The following is a 16,668-nucleotide window of genomic DNA, read 5'->3' as shown; positions in this document are numbered from 1 at the left end:
TTGAAAACAGTATATTCACTATAATGTGGCAGATGATAAGGTAGTTGCACACAGGGACACAGAGATCATTTAACCCCATGTGTGGTCTCAGGGAAGACTTGCAGGAGGAGATAAGTCACAAAGATGTGAAAGACCCTGTTGGAGTTGCAGCACCATTAGCAGTGGCTAGCACTGGAATACAGAGTGAGAGCCAATGACCTGCAAGAGAGGGCTGGGTACAAACTGGGGGTGAGGAGGTGCCATTGAAATGCTTAGCAACAGAGTGACAGTGTCACATTTGCCTCTTAGGTGGATGGCTCTGTATGAAGGGTGAAGCCCAGATTAGAAGACAGATATGTTTAGGGGCCTTGACTAGGGAAGAAGAGAAGGGGAAAGATTCAAGAAATATTTGCACAGTTAAATTAGCAGGACTTTGTGGCTGATTGGCTGGAGGAGGAGGGGGAAGGAGTGTTCATATGAACTCAGGTTTCTGGCTTTGATGAGTTTTTGGTATTTGACCTACTGTTTACACTGAAACTGGTAGATTCAAGTGGACTCTACACTTTGTGAGTCCCGGGTGAGGTAATATATATGAATATTAAAGGACAACAATTCCTCCATCCATCAACTTCTAAACATTTTAAAATTACGTTATCTCTTGATGAATGTTATCTCTTAGCAGTTAAGTTCGTTTTAGGCCTGACACTGGGATTGGGGCTGAAGGGAGGAGTAAGCAGATTTCAAAGCAGAATTCTGATTAGGGAGATTGAAATTTGTTCCCCAGCTCCAGACGGGCCTGGTAAAGGACATCTGGGGAGAAGCTGAAAGCAGCCAACTGACAGGAGAGGAGGGGACTGATGGGCCCACAGGAACCGCCTGCCAGAGGAAACTGCAGCGGGTTTCATTTCCTCCCTTTCAGCTCTGGACTTCTGTCAGGAGCTTTATCTCTCTCCTATTATAAGCAAAAATAATTAAGACCGGGCTTCCCTGGTGGCGCAGTGGTTGAGAATCTGCCTGCCAATGCAGGGGCCACGGGTTCAAGCCCTGGTCTGGGAAGATCCCACATGCCGCGGAGCAACTAGGCCCGTGAGCCACAACTACTGAGCCTGCGCGTCTGGAGCCTGTGCTCCGCAACAAGAGAGGCCGCGATAGTGAGAGGCCCGCTCATCGCGATGAAGAGTGGCCCCCACTTGCCGCAACTAGGGAAAGCCCTCGCACAGAAACGAAGACCCAACACAGCCAAAAATAAATAATAAATAAATAATTAAAAAATAATAATAATAATTAAGACCAACCGATCATTAAAACACCTTTTCCCCCCTTCCAAAAAAAAAGCAAGACATTTCATTTCAAGTGGCTGTTTCCCTCCGAAGTGGCAGTGAGCTGCTCTTCAACAGCACCCTTCTCTTCATTCTGGGCTCAGCAGAAATGTATTTCACCTTCAGCAAGTGGGGGATCCCCTCTTCTGTGTGCCCTGCCCACCAGCCTAGGGCATTGGGGATCTTGTCCAGAAGCTTGTCCAGAGTCACTGGAGAGAGAGGCAAAGCCATCATTCTACCTTGTGCTACTCAGCACCCATCAGGTAAGATGCTGTGCACCAGGATGAAGCCCCTGGCAAACCACTGGCCCTGGTATTTCAGAATTTGCCTGAATATGTTGAACGCATACCTCTAGGTTCAAAGCAGTGCGGCTGAGAATGGTATCTTCAGTAGGAACGATGATAAAGGAAAAAGGTACACCTTTCCAAGTTTAGCATGATGGTAGAGTACTTAAATCCCAACATGTTTGGGGATCAAGATTAGTGATATTTTCATCTTTATTAAAATAAGAAATCATTGACAAATATTTTGAGGACCTACTATTTTTTTCTACGGGCTATGCAAACTTCTATGGTATATGCAGACTTCTATGGTAAATGCAAAGCGCAGAACCCAAGAAATTTATAATCTATTTGGGTGGACAATTGAAAATTTAAATAATATTATAAGGTTACACATGACTAAGTACCTAATGGGTAGTACAGACAGTAGGATTTTGGAATGAGAGTAAGATGGATGGTAGCTGAAATTATTAGGAAAGACTTCATAAAGAAACTGGCCTTGAAGGGTGGTTGGATGTGGGTAAGTGGAAGGTGGCTAAGGGGAGAATGACTTCCAAGTATGGCTTCTTAACACTTCCATTGAATCAAGTCTACATGACACACTTATTGAACTTTAATTTCTAGTTAGAATATGTAAATCTTCAATTCAGGAAGGCTATTCATGTCAATATTGGGAACTAAAGTCCTAAGGAAAAGAGCTCGTGTTTATTTATTGTGGGAAAACTGCTGGCTTTCTGGAGCATTCCGTCAACTGAATTGTTTCCCTCATCCTCCCCAGAGATCTATTCACCCTCGGTAACTTCTGCTAAATGTTCACTAATTTTTAGCAATCTTTCACATAGAGAATGAGATTTAGGCCAGCAGTTTATATTTTTTTCTGCAAATGATAAATAGCAGAGCAGCACAAAATCATTTTGATAAAATAGAAATTCACTGTGTCTTAAAGGGTTATGTGGCACTTTTCTCCATATCTCAGGCTTTCAGTTGAATCTGCTGAGGCAGGGAGCAGTCACCAGCTGTGTGAGTGACAGGCATGAGGCCACAAAAAGAAATCTTTGGCTTCCCCTCCAAGCCCTGTTCTTTACATAAGAGCACAGGAGCCTCCAGAAGACTTGCATGATCTTAGTGTTGGAATTTCTGTGTATATGTACCAAAGAATTGAGAGAATTTCAGAGTTTCTGGGATTCTTATTTATAACCCAATGACCAGGACAGTATTGAAAATATTAATGGATAATGGTTGACCTCCACGAGTAAAGTTGGACAATTTCCCTTGATGCAAGGCCAGCAAATATAAACTTCCGATGACCGTTTAAAATAAAACAAGAACAAAATGAAGTTCTTCACTCTCCTACTTCGCTTCCTTTGCTCAGATTACTCTCTGCCAATGATGGCCTGCATTCATCCCCCCTCTGCACGTGTGCACACACACACGCATACACACGCGTGCACACACACACACACACACACACACACACACCCTGTACCTACTTTCCAAACCATTCCACCATTCACTGGGGAGGAACAATGGTGGATTCAGACGCTGAGCTAACAAGGCTTATCTCCCTGCCTTTAAGACCCATCTTCAGGAATGTTTTCCCAGCCCGTAGCCAGAATTAATCTTAAACCAAGAGTCTTGGTTTTCTCTTCTTTTCTTTTTTTTGTTTTTTCAACAGGAAAGCCTGTTTTTGTTTTTACTGGAGGCTCAGGTGGCACATGACAGTTCATAAAATGGCTTCAGAGGTAGGGGGTAGTGGGGAAACAAAAAATAAACTGGGGTGGGAAAGAAAAACAACCAGGAGGAGGTAAGAGCTGGCTGTTTCCTTCTCAGCCTGATTTAGGGGAGGGAGTTGGTGCCTCTGAACAATAAGGATGGATCCCTTCCTTTAACCCTTGGTAAGGGAGAGAAAAAAAAGCAAAAGGCTGTTGCTTTGGCTCTCCTGAGTCTCAAGGAAAAAGGGGAAAAGCCGGTGTTTTGATGTCATGAATTGTGGGAAAGGGGGGGAGGGAGGTGCTGGGTAGGATACAGGTCAGTTGGAAAAACTGGCAGATACCAGATGGTGGCTCTGGGTGTCCTTTGAGTTGGAATCACTCCAGTATGGTGGTTGGGGGGGTCCCCACTGTTGATCGGGGCTGTGGGCTGCCTGGGTCCAGGGGGCTGCTGCCGTCTCTGCTGGACGTAGGGGCAGTTTTGTGGGCGCTGGGGCTCAGGCCGGGAACAGTCAGTGGGGCCTTGGCTGGGCTTGGTAAGAGTCTCAGTTTTCTATTATGTGATTGACATAGTAAGAAATATATATAGTTTTGGTCTTCATCCCAGGTTCCTGGCACAGAACCTCTAAAGCCCTTAATATATCCTGAGTGGGAGGGGTAAGAGGAGTATATTTTGTTATTCATTATAAGCCCCTTTCAACCACCTGAGTTTACATTAATGCGGTGACTCTTGGAGGATGGGGGCTGGTTGCCAGAGGAACCAATCATGTGATTAGAGGGCTGGAAATTTTAGCCACCCCCTAACTTCACCCCAGCCTTAATCACCAATGGCTGGTTATTTAATTAGTCATGCCTACATAATGAAGCCTCCATAAAAACAATAAACAACAAAGTTCAGAGAGCTTCTGGGTTGGTGAACAAGAATGCCTCTACGTGCCAAGAGGGTGGCATATCCTAAACTCCATGGGGACAGAACCTCCTGTGCTCAGGACCCTTCTGGATCTTGTCATAGGTATCTCTTCATCTGGCTATTTATTTGTATCCTTTAAAATATCCTTTGTAATAAATTGGTAATAGTAAGTAAACTACTTACCTGGGTTCTGTGAGCTGTTCTAATAAGTTGTCAACCCTGAAGAGGGGGTCATGGAAACCCCCAATTTACAGCCGGTCAGTCGAAGTCCTAGAAGTCTGGACTTGAGGTTGGTGTCTGAAGTGGAGTTAGTTTTGTGGGACTGAGCCCTTAACCTGTGGGGTCTGCACTAACTCAGAAGTGTTGTGAATAGAGAATCTGTTTTTCTTTTAGAGGTCTATCATGTCCTGTGTTATATCACAGCTATTTTGTACGTATCTTTTCCTACTGTTAGATCTTAAATTTCCTAGTGCTTTCAAGTCATTCTTACAAATTTAAATTCTCATTATAGTTTAATTGAATCTTTTTTTTATTTTCACTCAAAGAACATTTTTCAAACCTTTAGCTAAGTGTCAGCCCTGAGTTAATCATGGGACCAAAAACTGTTTAAGGAAGGGCATTGCAAACCAAAGAGAAACTTGGAAAAAGGCCCAGAGAGCATGCAAAGAGTTTGGAATGGTTGGTACATAGGGTTTAAATGAGAGGGTAATGGGAAACAAGTCCAGACAGGTAAGCCTGGGGTCTGGTCGTGAAGTTTTACAGATGAGGAAAATGAGACACATAGATGTTATTTGATCAGCCACAGTAACAAAGGGATTAGAACCCATCTGATTGTCCCCACCATCCAGACCCAGCAACTTTACATAAGCTCAGACAATGATGTTATGCAACTATGCCAGTCTGAGGCAACTGGGTGGGAAAAGATGAAGATAATGCAGAGAGCATCTGTGACAGTAGTGTCTGTGTGGTCGGGCCACATGATGCCTCTCTTTGTACTTCCACAGAGGCAAGAGCAATAGGAGGCAAACCACCAAGAAAACTAGGTGCTCTGAAGACAACATCTAGCACTGCTCTGTGGCAAGTCGTAGTGGCCAACCTGAGCCCCCACTTAGTAACACACAGACTGGTCTGTGAGCTACACTTTGAAGCAAATACCAAGAATTGCCAGCTCTGCCATTCTTTTGGCCTTTGCCTTAAGATTCAAAGAACTAATATTTTCAGTGACACCTGGGTTACAATAATAAGCAAAGGTGTTGAGCAGGTAAGTCATTAAAAAAATGACACAGAGCCTATAAACATATGAAATAATGTTCAACCTCTCCAGTAATAAAAGAAAATTTTTAATGAAAAAATTATTTTTTATTAGATATCAGATTATCAAGATTAATAATAACAATAATAACTACTGTTGGCAAGGATATGGGAAAATTGGCACACATATAGAATCTGCTGGTTGGAGAAAAATTTGATATAAGCTTTCCACAGAGCAATTTGTCAATGTATTTCATCAGTCATTAAAACATGATCATTCTTTCTGGCAATTCTACTTCAAAGAAATTTATCCTAAGAAGCTAATCAGAGAGGTGCACAATGCTAGGCTGGAACTATGTTCATTTCAACATTATGGCTGTGAAAAATTAGAAATGACTCGTATCTAATGTTAGGGGAGTAGGTACATATCCTATGGCACAAAGACACAACGGTAAAAGGATATTGATGTAGTGCAGCATTCTTAATATAATGCTAAGTGGGAAATGTTGGCTGCAAAACAGTATTTATAGTTTAAAAACATTCTGAAAAATGTATACATGTATAACTGGCATGTTGAGAAATCAGGACTCATGGGATATAATCAGAAAGCACCTTTAGTTTTGCCTTTAAATGCCACTGGATAAAAACAAGGGCTGTCCCATGACTTTTCTGCTCACTCTCAGGAAGTAAACATCCTTTGGTCACTTGAAGACACAAAACCACTGTCTCAATTCAATACAATAATTAGATTGTCCAGTCCCTGGTTAATTCCAGTGTCATTCAGAGCAGCAGCCGTTTCCGCTCACACAGCCACAGCTTGCGGCAGTGAGAAGCCTGTAACAGTGAGGAGGGGTCTGATCCTACCTTCTCCCCGTCAGCCTCTACTCTCCATCCCCTCGAAGGTGGTTCTTGACCATTCCGGAGTTGAAGCGGAGGATGGAGAGGAGGAGAGGTACATGTTTGGGTGGGGGTGGGGGTGTATGTTAGGAAGCTCTTTGTTGGCTGGGGTGGCTGTAAGGTGGCTTCACGGTCTCTGAGGCTGGGCAGATGTTTAAATTTGCCTCTTGTGTGCTCAGGTGGGGTTTTCAGGCTCTGTTCTGCAGCTCTCTTGATACCATGATGTGCCCTCCCCTGCTCTCTGCCAACCCCTCCATGTCCCTAGGAATCCTGTGATTCACTCACAGCCTTTCTATTAAGGTTTCTTCGCCTCTTGAGCCAGCTGTCGTGGACGTGAACTAAGAGAACCTCACCCCCCCTCAGCCTCTCCTGTGGCCCATGTCTTGTCCATGGGAAATGCGTAGAACTGTTCATGCATGAGAAACTCTGGAAGTGAGGACTGACTGCCAGCTGAGCAATCTCCCTTCAGTCTCCCCTTACTTCCCTCACTCTAGTCTGGCTGGCCCCCGTTTCTCAAACTTATGCTTCTTAGGCAGGAGTTAGACACCAGTTGTCCTTTCCCCAAAACTCTAAGGGACATACATTAAGCTCTTTCAGTGGTACTGTTGAAGCCCCTCTGTAAAAAAAGACTCTCTGTGTCTCTGCTCTTCTGAATCAATGTGGGTAAGGGGACTTGTTACCCTACCATGAGATCCACCTTCTTAACAGATTTTTCAATGCACAGGACAGTATTGTTATCTAAAGGCACAGTGTTGTACAGCAGATCTCTAGAATTTATTCATTCATGAATAAATGACATTTTATACCTGTTAATTAGCAACTCCTCATTTCCCCCTCCCCCAACCTCTCAACCTCTGGCAACCATCAATATATTCTTTGCTTTTATGAGTTTGACTATTTTAGAAACCTCATATAAGTGAAATCATGTATTATTTGTCCTTCTGTGGTTGGCTTATTTCATCTGTCATAATGTCCTCAAGGTTCGTCCATGTTGCATATTGCAGGATTTCCTTCTTTTTTACAGCTGAATAATATTCTATTATATGTATATACCACATTTTCTTTTACCAGTTTGTCTATTGATGGGCATTTAGATTGTTTCTACATCTTGGCCATTATTCATAATGGTGCAGTGAACCAGGGAGTGCTAATATCTTTTCTAGACTCTGATTTCAATTAGAATAAATACCCAGAAGTGGGTATTTATTCAACTTAGGATAAATACCCAGAAGTGGGATTGCTAGATCATATGGTAATTCTATTTTTAATTTTTTGAGGAAACTCCATGCTGTGTTCCATAATAACTGCACCATTTTGGATTCCCATCAACAGTGCACAAGGGTTCCAATTTCTCTACATCCTTGCCAACACTTGTTGTCTATTATTATTATTATTATTATTACTACTACAATGGCCATCCTAACAGGTGTGAGGTGATATCTCATTGTGGTTTTACTTTGCATTTGCCTGATGATTGTTGACATTGAGCATCTTTTTATATATCTATAGGTCATTTGTATGCCTTCTTTGGAGGAATGTCTATTCAAATCCTTAGCCCATCTTTAAATTAGGTTATTAGGTTTTTTGCTATTGAGTTGTAGGAGTTCCTCATATATCTTAGAAATTAACCCTTTATCAGAAATATAGTTTGCACATATTTTCTCCTATTCCATAGTTTGCTTTTACACCCTACTGGTTGTTTCCTTTGCTGTGCAGAAGCTTTTTAGTTTGATATAGTCCCTCTTGTCTACTTTTGCTTTTGTTGCCTATGCTTTTGATGTCATATCCATGAAATCACATCACACGTCCTGATGTCAAAATATATTACAAAGCTACAGTAATTAAAACAGTATGATACTGGTGTAAAGATAGATATATAGACCAATGGAACAGAACAGAGAGCCCAGAAATAAATCCATACATATATGTTAACTGATCTTTTTTTTTTTCCTTCCAGTTTTATTGAGATACAATTGACAAACAGCACTAAGTTTAAGGCATAAAGCATAATGATTTGACTTCCATATGTCATGAATGATTTATCACAATAAGTTTAGTGAACATCCATCATCTCATATAGATACAGAATTAAAGAAATAGAAAATGTGTGTGATGATAACTCTTGTGATTTAATCTCTTAACAACTTTCATATATAACGTACAGCAGTTAATTATATTTATCATGTTGTATATTATATCCCTAGTACTTATTTATCTTATACCTGGAAGTTTGTACCTTTTGACCACTTTCTTCCAATTCTCCCTTTCCTCATCCCCTTCCTCTGGTAACCACAAATCTGATCTCTTTTTTTTTTTTTTTTTTCACACACACACACTGTATTTTATTTTTACAAGAGATAAATAGACTGACACCAACCATTGTAAATGGATGACCACAACAAAAGCAACAATGATTGCAATTACCAAACACGAAACACACTCATACTATGCCATAATATTGACATTCAGTCCAGTAATCCTCCACTGTAACAGCTCCTTTACTTTGCAGTGAAAATTGATTTGTATATTCTTTGCCTCTGAGTCCTTGTGGGATTTTTTTTTTTAAATAATTCAAACAGAAAGTCACAAAAATTATAATCATCCTCATCAGTTCACTCAGTCCCATGTAATTAATTTTTTTTTTATCTTGATCTTTTGTTAGCACTTTTATGAGTTCATCAGTTTTTCATTAGAGTTCTGAAAATGCTTATTCATTCAGTTCAGCAGTGCAGTCAGTTGCCAGAAACCTGTACTTGTCAGAGTCTTTTCCATGAATTCCTTGAAGATGAAACCCTTTTATAGGAACACATTTGCAAAAGCATCAGAGTACACCAGAACTGTCTGTAAATGACAAAAGGCTTAAAAATGACCACGGTTAAAGATTTGAAGAAAGTTCATAATAATACAATTGACAAGGAAATTTAGTTATTTCTGAGATATACATTTTAAAGTAATAACTAGAATTATGACTTATAACATTATACCAGAACATATAAGATTTTGAGAAATTTCATGTAATGTCTGAAACATTTATATTAACATATTTCCATACAAATAACCCAATGAAAGTTTAGTATTAGTTGTTTTGTTTGTTTTTTTTTTATACTGCAGGTTCTTATTAGTCATCAATTTTATACCCATCAGTGTATACATGTCAATCCCAATCGCCCAATTCAGCACACCACCATCCCCACCCCACCGCAGTTTTCCCCCCTTGGTGTCCATATGTCTGTTCTCTACATCTGTATCTCAACTTCTGCCCTGCAAACCGGCTCATCTGTACCATTTTTCTAGGTTCCACATACATGTGTTAATATACGATATTTGTTTTTCTCTTTCTGACTTACTTCACTCTGTATGACAGTCTCTAGATCCATCCATGTCTCAACAAATGACTCAATTTCTTTCCTTTTTATGGCTGAGTAATATTCCATTGTATATATGTACCACAACTTCTTTATCCATTTGTCCGTCGATGGGCATTTAGGTTGCTTCCATGACCTGGCTATTGTAAATAGTGCTGCAATGAACATTGGGGTGCATGTGTCTTTTTGAATTATGGTTTTCTCTGGGTATACACCCAGTAGTGGGATTGCTGGATCATATGGTAAATCTATTTTTAGTTTTTTAAGGAACCTCCATACTGCTCTCCATAGTGGCTGTATCAATTTTTGTTTTAAATATTTATTTATGTATTTATTTTGGCTGCACCGGGCTCCAAGTTGTGGCATACGGGCTTCTTAGTTGCAGCATGCAGACTCCTTAGTTGTGGCACACGGACTCCTTAGTTGCAGCATACATGCAGCATTTAGTTCCCCAACCAGGGATCAAATCTGGGCCCCCTGCACTGGGAGCATGAACTCTTATGCACTGGACCACCAGGGAAGTCCCAGTGTCAACTGATCTTTGACAAGGGTGCCAAGAATACACGAAGTGCAAAGGATAATCTGTTCAACAAATGATGTTGGGAAAACTGGATATCCACATACAAAAGAATGATATTGGACCCTTGCCTTACCGCGTACACAAATATCAACTCAAAAGGCTTACACATAAGACTGGAAACTATAAAAGTAGAAGAAAACATAGGATAAAGTCTTTGACTTTCTTTTTTTTTGATTTGTTTTTATAAATCCTACCAAGCAAATTCTCCTTACTGGTCTTCTCACAATTCAACTGAGTATGTGGAATCACTTGCTTTCATGCCTCAGCTAAAACTGAGACAGGCTGGGTCCCAGTATAACATCCTGTTACCCCTGCTTTAAAATGCTCTGTGGACATAGGCACACACAGCAGTATCTCTGGTTGTGGGGATTATGAGTGACTTTTCTTTTCAAGCTTTTCTGCAATTTTCACGTCTTCTGTACTGAGTGTAACTTCACTTTAGTAATTAGAAAAAAAATGAACTTAAAAATTGTACAATAGCAAATCAAAGTCAGTTTTGTTGACATTAGAAACTTCCTGTCCCAACCCTGAAGAATTCCCTTGTAAACAGATTTCTACATGTAGCTATGGCTGGCTGTTTTCATTACGCCCTTTCAGATGACAAGGAACATGCTCTAGTTTACCTCAAGTGATGGGTGGCACTCTATTGTAAGTCTGCAGTGGGGAAGTTAGGAAAAAACAGCCTCAGCTTGCACAACCAGTCCTTGGGAACGAGAACAGTGATCACAACAGAGCAACATTCTGGTGCCAATCAACCAGGCTGGTAATCTACCAGACCTGTGGCTCAACTACTTTGCTCTGCTTTTCCCTGTTCACTTCCATTGCCATGGTTGATTTTTCTTCTTGCAACTTTCCTTTCTGCTTCAGAGCTTCTGCCTATTCCAGACTCTGTTGCCTTATGGCTTCTACTTCTGGTACTGCTTAATGCCTTCTCAATGTGTCCCTCAGCCGCTGTGTCTCTTTAGTGTGTCTTACTTGTCATAATGATTTCAAGACATATCAAGAGGAAGGATATGATTAAGTTGTTAATCACTCTCCAAAATAGAGCACATCAGTTAGGCAGCATTCTTTTTTTGAATATTATTTTATTTTAGTTTTTGAATTTTATTTTATTTTTTTTATACAGCAGGTTCTTTTTTTTTTTTTAAAGAATTTCACTTTTATTTATTTTATTTATTTGTTTAATTATTTTTGGCTGTGTTGGGTCTTCGTTTCTGTGCGAGGGCTTTCTCTAGTTGCGGCAAGTGGGGGTCACTCTTCATCGCTGTGTGCGGGCCTCTCACTGTCGCAGCCTCTCTTGTTGTGGAGCACAGGCTCCAGACACGCAGGCTCAGTAGTTGTGGCTCACGGGCTTAGTTGCTCCGCGGCATGTGGGATCTTCCCAGACTAGGGCTCGAACCCGTGTCCCCTGCATTGGCAGGCAGATTCTCAACCACTGCGCCACCAGGGAAGCCTGCAGATTCTTATTAGTTATCTATTTTACACATATGTCAATCCCAATCTCCCAATTCATCCCACCACCACCGTCCCCACCCCTCCTTGGTGTCCATACATTTGTTCTCTACATCTGTGTCTCTATTTCTGGCTTGCAAACCAGTTCATCTGTACCATTTTTCTAGATTCCACATATATGCGTTAATATACAATATTTGTTTTTCTCTTTCTGACTGACTTCACTCTGTATGACAGTCTCTAGGTCCATCCACATCTCCACAAATGACCCAATTTCATTCCTTTTTATGGCTGAGTAATATTCCATTGTATATATGTACCACATCTTCTTTACCCATTCATCTGTCAATGGGCATTTAGGTTGCTTCCATGACCTGGCTATTGTAAATAGTGCTGCAATGAACATTGGGGTGTATGTGTCTTTTTGAATTATGGTTTTCTCTGGGTATATATGCCCATTAGTGGGATTGCTGGGTCATATGGTAATCCTACTTTTAGTTTTTTAAGGAAGCTCCATACTGTTCTCCATGGTGGTTGTATCAATTTACATTCCCACCAACAGTGCAAGAGGGTTCCCTTTTCTCCACACCCTCTCCAGCATTTGTTGTTTGTAGATTTTCTGATGATGCCCATTCTAACTGGTGTGAGGTGATACCTCATTGTAGTTTTGGTTCACATTTCTCTAATAATTAGTGATGTTGAGTAGGCAGCATTCTTGCTCATGTTTAGCTTTTGGGTCAATCATGAATCCCTGGTTCAGTTGATTAGGGTCAGGAATGTGAAAAATTTTGGATCACATAGCCCAAAGCATAGCAACTACCCATGACTATTTTGCTAGTGGAATAGGCTCCCAACACAACATGGACTGCCTGTATGCTAGAAAAGAGGTCCATGTCTTTCAGACAGACCTACAACCATGTTTAATTCATTACCTCTATGGTTTAATTGAGTCCTATTTTTGGATATCAGTAAAGTGGCCAGAATTTACAAAACAAAACAAGATGGAGAGAATCAGATATCCAGATTTATTTTTCTATGCTATACATTACTTCATCACATCCTACTTGAAAGAAAACAAACATTTTTGCAAACAAAACCAAAGTGATTCAAAACCAAATAATGACTTTTAAAATTTAATATCATTGTTAATAAAGAATAGACCACACCCATCTACAATACCAAGTAAACAGTTCTTTTCATTTCCACTTTTCTTCTGTAAAATACACTTGGCATTACTACTTCATTACAACTGACATTTCTTCTCATTTTTGAGAAATGGTTGATTGTTTACAGATTGAGTACAATTCTGTACCTCTTCTTGATGCACTGAGACATATTCATGTAAAGTACATAATAGCCTCTGATGTTACATTATCATATTTATTGTGTAACAAAGCTTCATTTAGGACTTTTTTCCAAAAAGCCATTGAGATTTTATGATAAAGCATTTAATACATTATAAAGAATGATCACAATTTTTTTTTATTATTGAGAAAGAAAAATTTAGATACTAGAATCTGAAAGTTAAAATGATAGTAAGTAATAATGCATAACAACAGTATTGCCAGTAAAATATCTTTTATGTGTGTTAAGTTTCCATAAGTAAGTTACATAATTTAGAGTAGAGACAAGCATTTGTACTGCTGGCATTACTTCATTTCGTCCCAGGTACTGATTTTGTTATAGAATTATTCTAGGAGTGCTTAAGAGTATGTTTGGGTAAATAAATGTAACTACATCTAGAGACAAAACTTAATAAGCTCTTCTGGATGAGATAATACCATATGAAAAAAGTTTGGAATAACTGATCAGAAGAGTAATAATTATCATTAATACCATTTAGCAGAGGGATTCAAGGGGAAATGTTCAAAGCAAGCCCTTTGGGATGTGATTCTACAGTAATTTCTGATGATGTGGAATGTTGGATTGTCAGGTCAGTAGATGGCAAGAAGCCCTTTAAAAAAACCCAAGCTGATCATTGTGAGGCAAGTTTGCTAGAGAGCACTTGGAAAAGCAGCAGCCCTTTGGATAAGGATTACTTCAAGGGTTAACTCTTTTTGAAAATGTATTGCAAATTGTAATCCAAACCAACAAGCTTTAACTGATGTCCATGTCAAACATTCTTTGAATCGTGAAGTGGGTAATGGTTTGCAAGTCATGGACTTTCTGAACCTCCATTATCCCTGATGGGAACCCAGGGGCAGTACATTCATGGTGGTGGCATTTAGGAAACCTCAAGCATTTTCTCAGCGTTCTGTGTCCCAAAGCAAAGACTAAATAGCCATTTGAGAACTATCTTTCTTTTCCCCTCTGCTTACATATTTGGTCAGTGTGTAGGTAGGTGTGTGGGGGAGGGAGTCTCATATTACAACATTAAGTTCCTTAAAGTTAAAGCTACTTCCAAAATGTTGGACTTGAGCTGATTTTCTAACATCTTTAAGTTTTCATGATACAGAGAATGAATTAGTTAAGTACGATAATTGTGGGTATTGAGACAGTGAAGGCAATATAGTCTTGTGACCTTTCTGCCTGGACCTGGAATGAAACTATGGGGGCATCACTTTCTTTCAACCTTGTGGAATTGCCTAGGCTCCTCTGAGAACATTTCTCTTTCTGTATTTTTTTCCTGTCAGGACACGTTATAAGAATTAACATTAAATTGCCTGAATATGCGGGGAAAAAAAAAACCATGCTCTGCATTCTTATTCATGAAAATGAAAGAAGGATGCACCAGATTTGCATGAGAACAGTTGTCTTGCTACCTAACTCTATATAACTAACAGTGTAGAGAGTGTGGTCAGAATTTTGGATGTAGTTGTCTTTGAGAAGAAGCCATGAATAATATAATAAACAAATCCAAGATGTTGAGGTAATATACTTTATCTATTGATCAGAACTTATTGGCTTTAACCTGCCTTGCAGTTGTCCTAGTAACATAACAGCCTTACAAGAGGCATTCATATCCAATTCTGTAGCTCTGAGCAGCTTCCCTACACTTGTAAAACCCTAACATTCAACTTGAATTAACTAACCCTTGCCTTACAAGTTTCAGTGGAAGATGTCTAAGCATCTGTGTAAAGAGAATAAGTGAGAAGCAAAGGCTGAAAACTCTAGTTTTTAATTTTCTTGTGTTCCTTTGTTGGGTTATTCAACAAATATTTAGTCACTGTTTGCTGTGTGTTCAGAATGTCTGGCACTCTGCTTAGGGCGCTGGCAATCCAGTGATGAGACACCCAGTATGAAAAAAAGTTCAGAGACAAGTGAGCATTGAATAATTCGGGCTCTGGAAAACAATCTGGAAATAACTGTACTCACTCAACACATGTTATCATGCTGGGTAGTGGGATCTGAGGCTAGGTAGAAGCCTAACTCTTTCATTTACCACTGTATAACCACAGGCAAGATTTTTCACACTTCATGGTTTCAACTCCTTTTACTGTAAAATGAGTATAATAATACCTACCTCGCTGGGCACCCATAGTGATTAAATGAGATAATGCATGTGGAAGCACCTAACACAGTGGCTGTCACACAACATATGCTTAACATTTAATTCCAGGTGCACGTCCCTCTGCAGGGAATGATGTGCTGTGACAGGGTGCAAGATTCCCATAACATTCAGCAGCATCATGAAGGTACTGGATATAACTTGAAATATGGTCTTCATCTTCCATAAAGTTATTGTCAGTTTGACAATAAATCCTCTTCTACTTGTTTTATTTTAATCATGTGATAGATCCAGAGTGAAGAAGCAGAAAAAAAGAGTGAAGGGAGTGAAAGGGCAATTGACACATGAGTACAATATGAATAATTGGGACTTTTCAGGCTGAAATACAGAGGCCCAAGGGAGACAGAGTTGGAATCTTATGAACTCTCAGACAGAGCTAAATATGGATTTGTTCCCCATGTCTTGAAATATTAGGGTATACCCCTTGAAATATTAGCAAAAGCAATCTTAGCATGATAAAATGCAGGAAAGCACCCTTGAGAACATCTAGTTCAAATCCTTCATATTATAGATGAAGAAATTCTGGTCCATAGAGAAGAGTTTCCCAAATTCATATTCATTTGTTCATCAAGGGCTTACTGATCCCCTACTCTATATCAGACATCATTCCAGAAGACAGGGAAGGCAAGGTCTTGCTCTTATGGATTATATTTTAATCAATAAAAAAGTAAATAAATGAAGAAGATGATTTCATGTGATGATAAATGAGATTAAGAAAAGTAAACCAATTAGTTTGATAGAAAGTGACTAGTTTTGGAGGGTCATGGAAGGCCTCTCTAAGGATGTGACATTTTAGCTAAGGCCTAAATGATACAAAGGAATGGCCGTGAGACAAATAGGGAAGAGCATTCCAGGTGGAGAAAACAGCAAGTGCAAAGCCCAGTGGAACCAGCTTGGCTTGCTGGAGGAACAGAAAGAAGGCCAAGTGCTGAGTGGTAGGGAGAGGAGTATGAGAAAAGTGACAGAAAAGGCAGAGAGCCAGATTCTGTACAGACTTGAAGACAAATGGAGTTTGGAATTCTAAGCATGATTGGAAGCTCCTGGAGAGATTTAAGCAGGGGAGTGGAATGCATAATATAACTAACTTTTTAAAAATGTCACTCTGGCTGCTGTGTGGAGCCTGGATGGAAGGGAGATCAGAGTGGAAGCAGGCAGAGAAGTAGGGAGTTCTGGTGTTCGTCCAGGTGAGAGATGGTGGTGGCTTGGGCCACGGAGGTGGCCATGGAAATACTGCTACTTACTAGACTACAAGTTCCAGGAAGGCTTGGAGCTGTCTCTTTTGTGCACTTATATATTCCAAGCTTCCAGAACAGTGCCTGGAACGTAATACCTACTCAAAAAATATTAGTTGAATCAATGAGTGAATAGTTACTTTCTGAAGTTAGACTTGAATCAGGTTTAAGATAAGTAAAAGTGT

At 40.0% G+C, this 16,668-nt stretch overlaps 1 protein-coding gene across 4 annotated transcripts in view; it reads left to right on the top strand.

The window, feature by feature from the left end:
- The window catches only part of EXPH5 (exophilin 5), a 74,308-nt gene that overhangs the window by 17,813 nt on the left and 39,827 nt on the right, over window positions 1-16,668 (top strand). The window contains exon 1 of one of the 4 annotated variants that reach the window (XM_036861090.1): window positions 15,306-15,378. The exons of the other annotated variants lie outside the window; for them this stretch is intronic. The gene's annotated coding sequence lies outside the window, so the exon portion shown is untranslated. Of the gene's footprint in view, window positions 1-15,305; window positions 15,379-16,668 lie in introns of those variants that run through there. 4 annotated transcript variants of the gene reach the window in all.

The sequence above is a fragment of the Balaenoptera musculus genome, chromosome 8 (genome assembly GCF_009873245.2).
Source record: "Balaenoptera musculus isolate JJ_BM4_2016_0621 chromosome 8, mBalMus1.pri.v3, whole genome shotgun sequence".
NCBI classification, from domain to species: Eukaryota; Metazoa; Chordata; class Mammalia; order Artiodactyla; family Balaenopteridae; genus Balaenoptera; species Balaenoptera musculus.
Note: the sequence above shows the minus strand (reverse complement) of the source record. Positions and strands in the feature narration are given on the sequence as shown.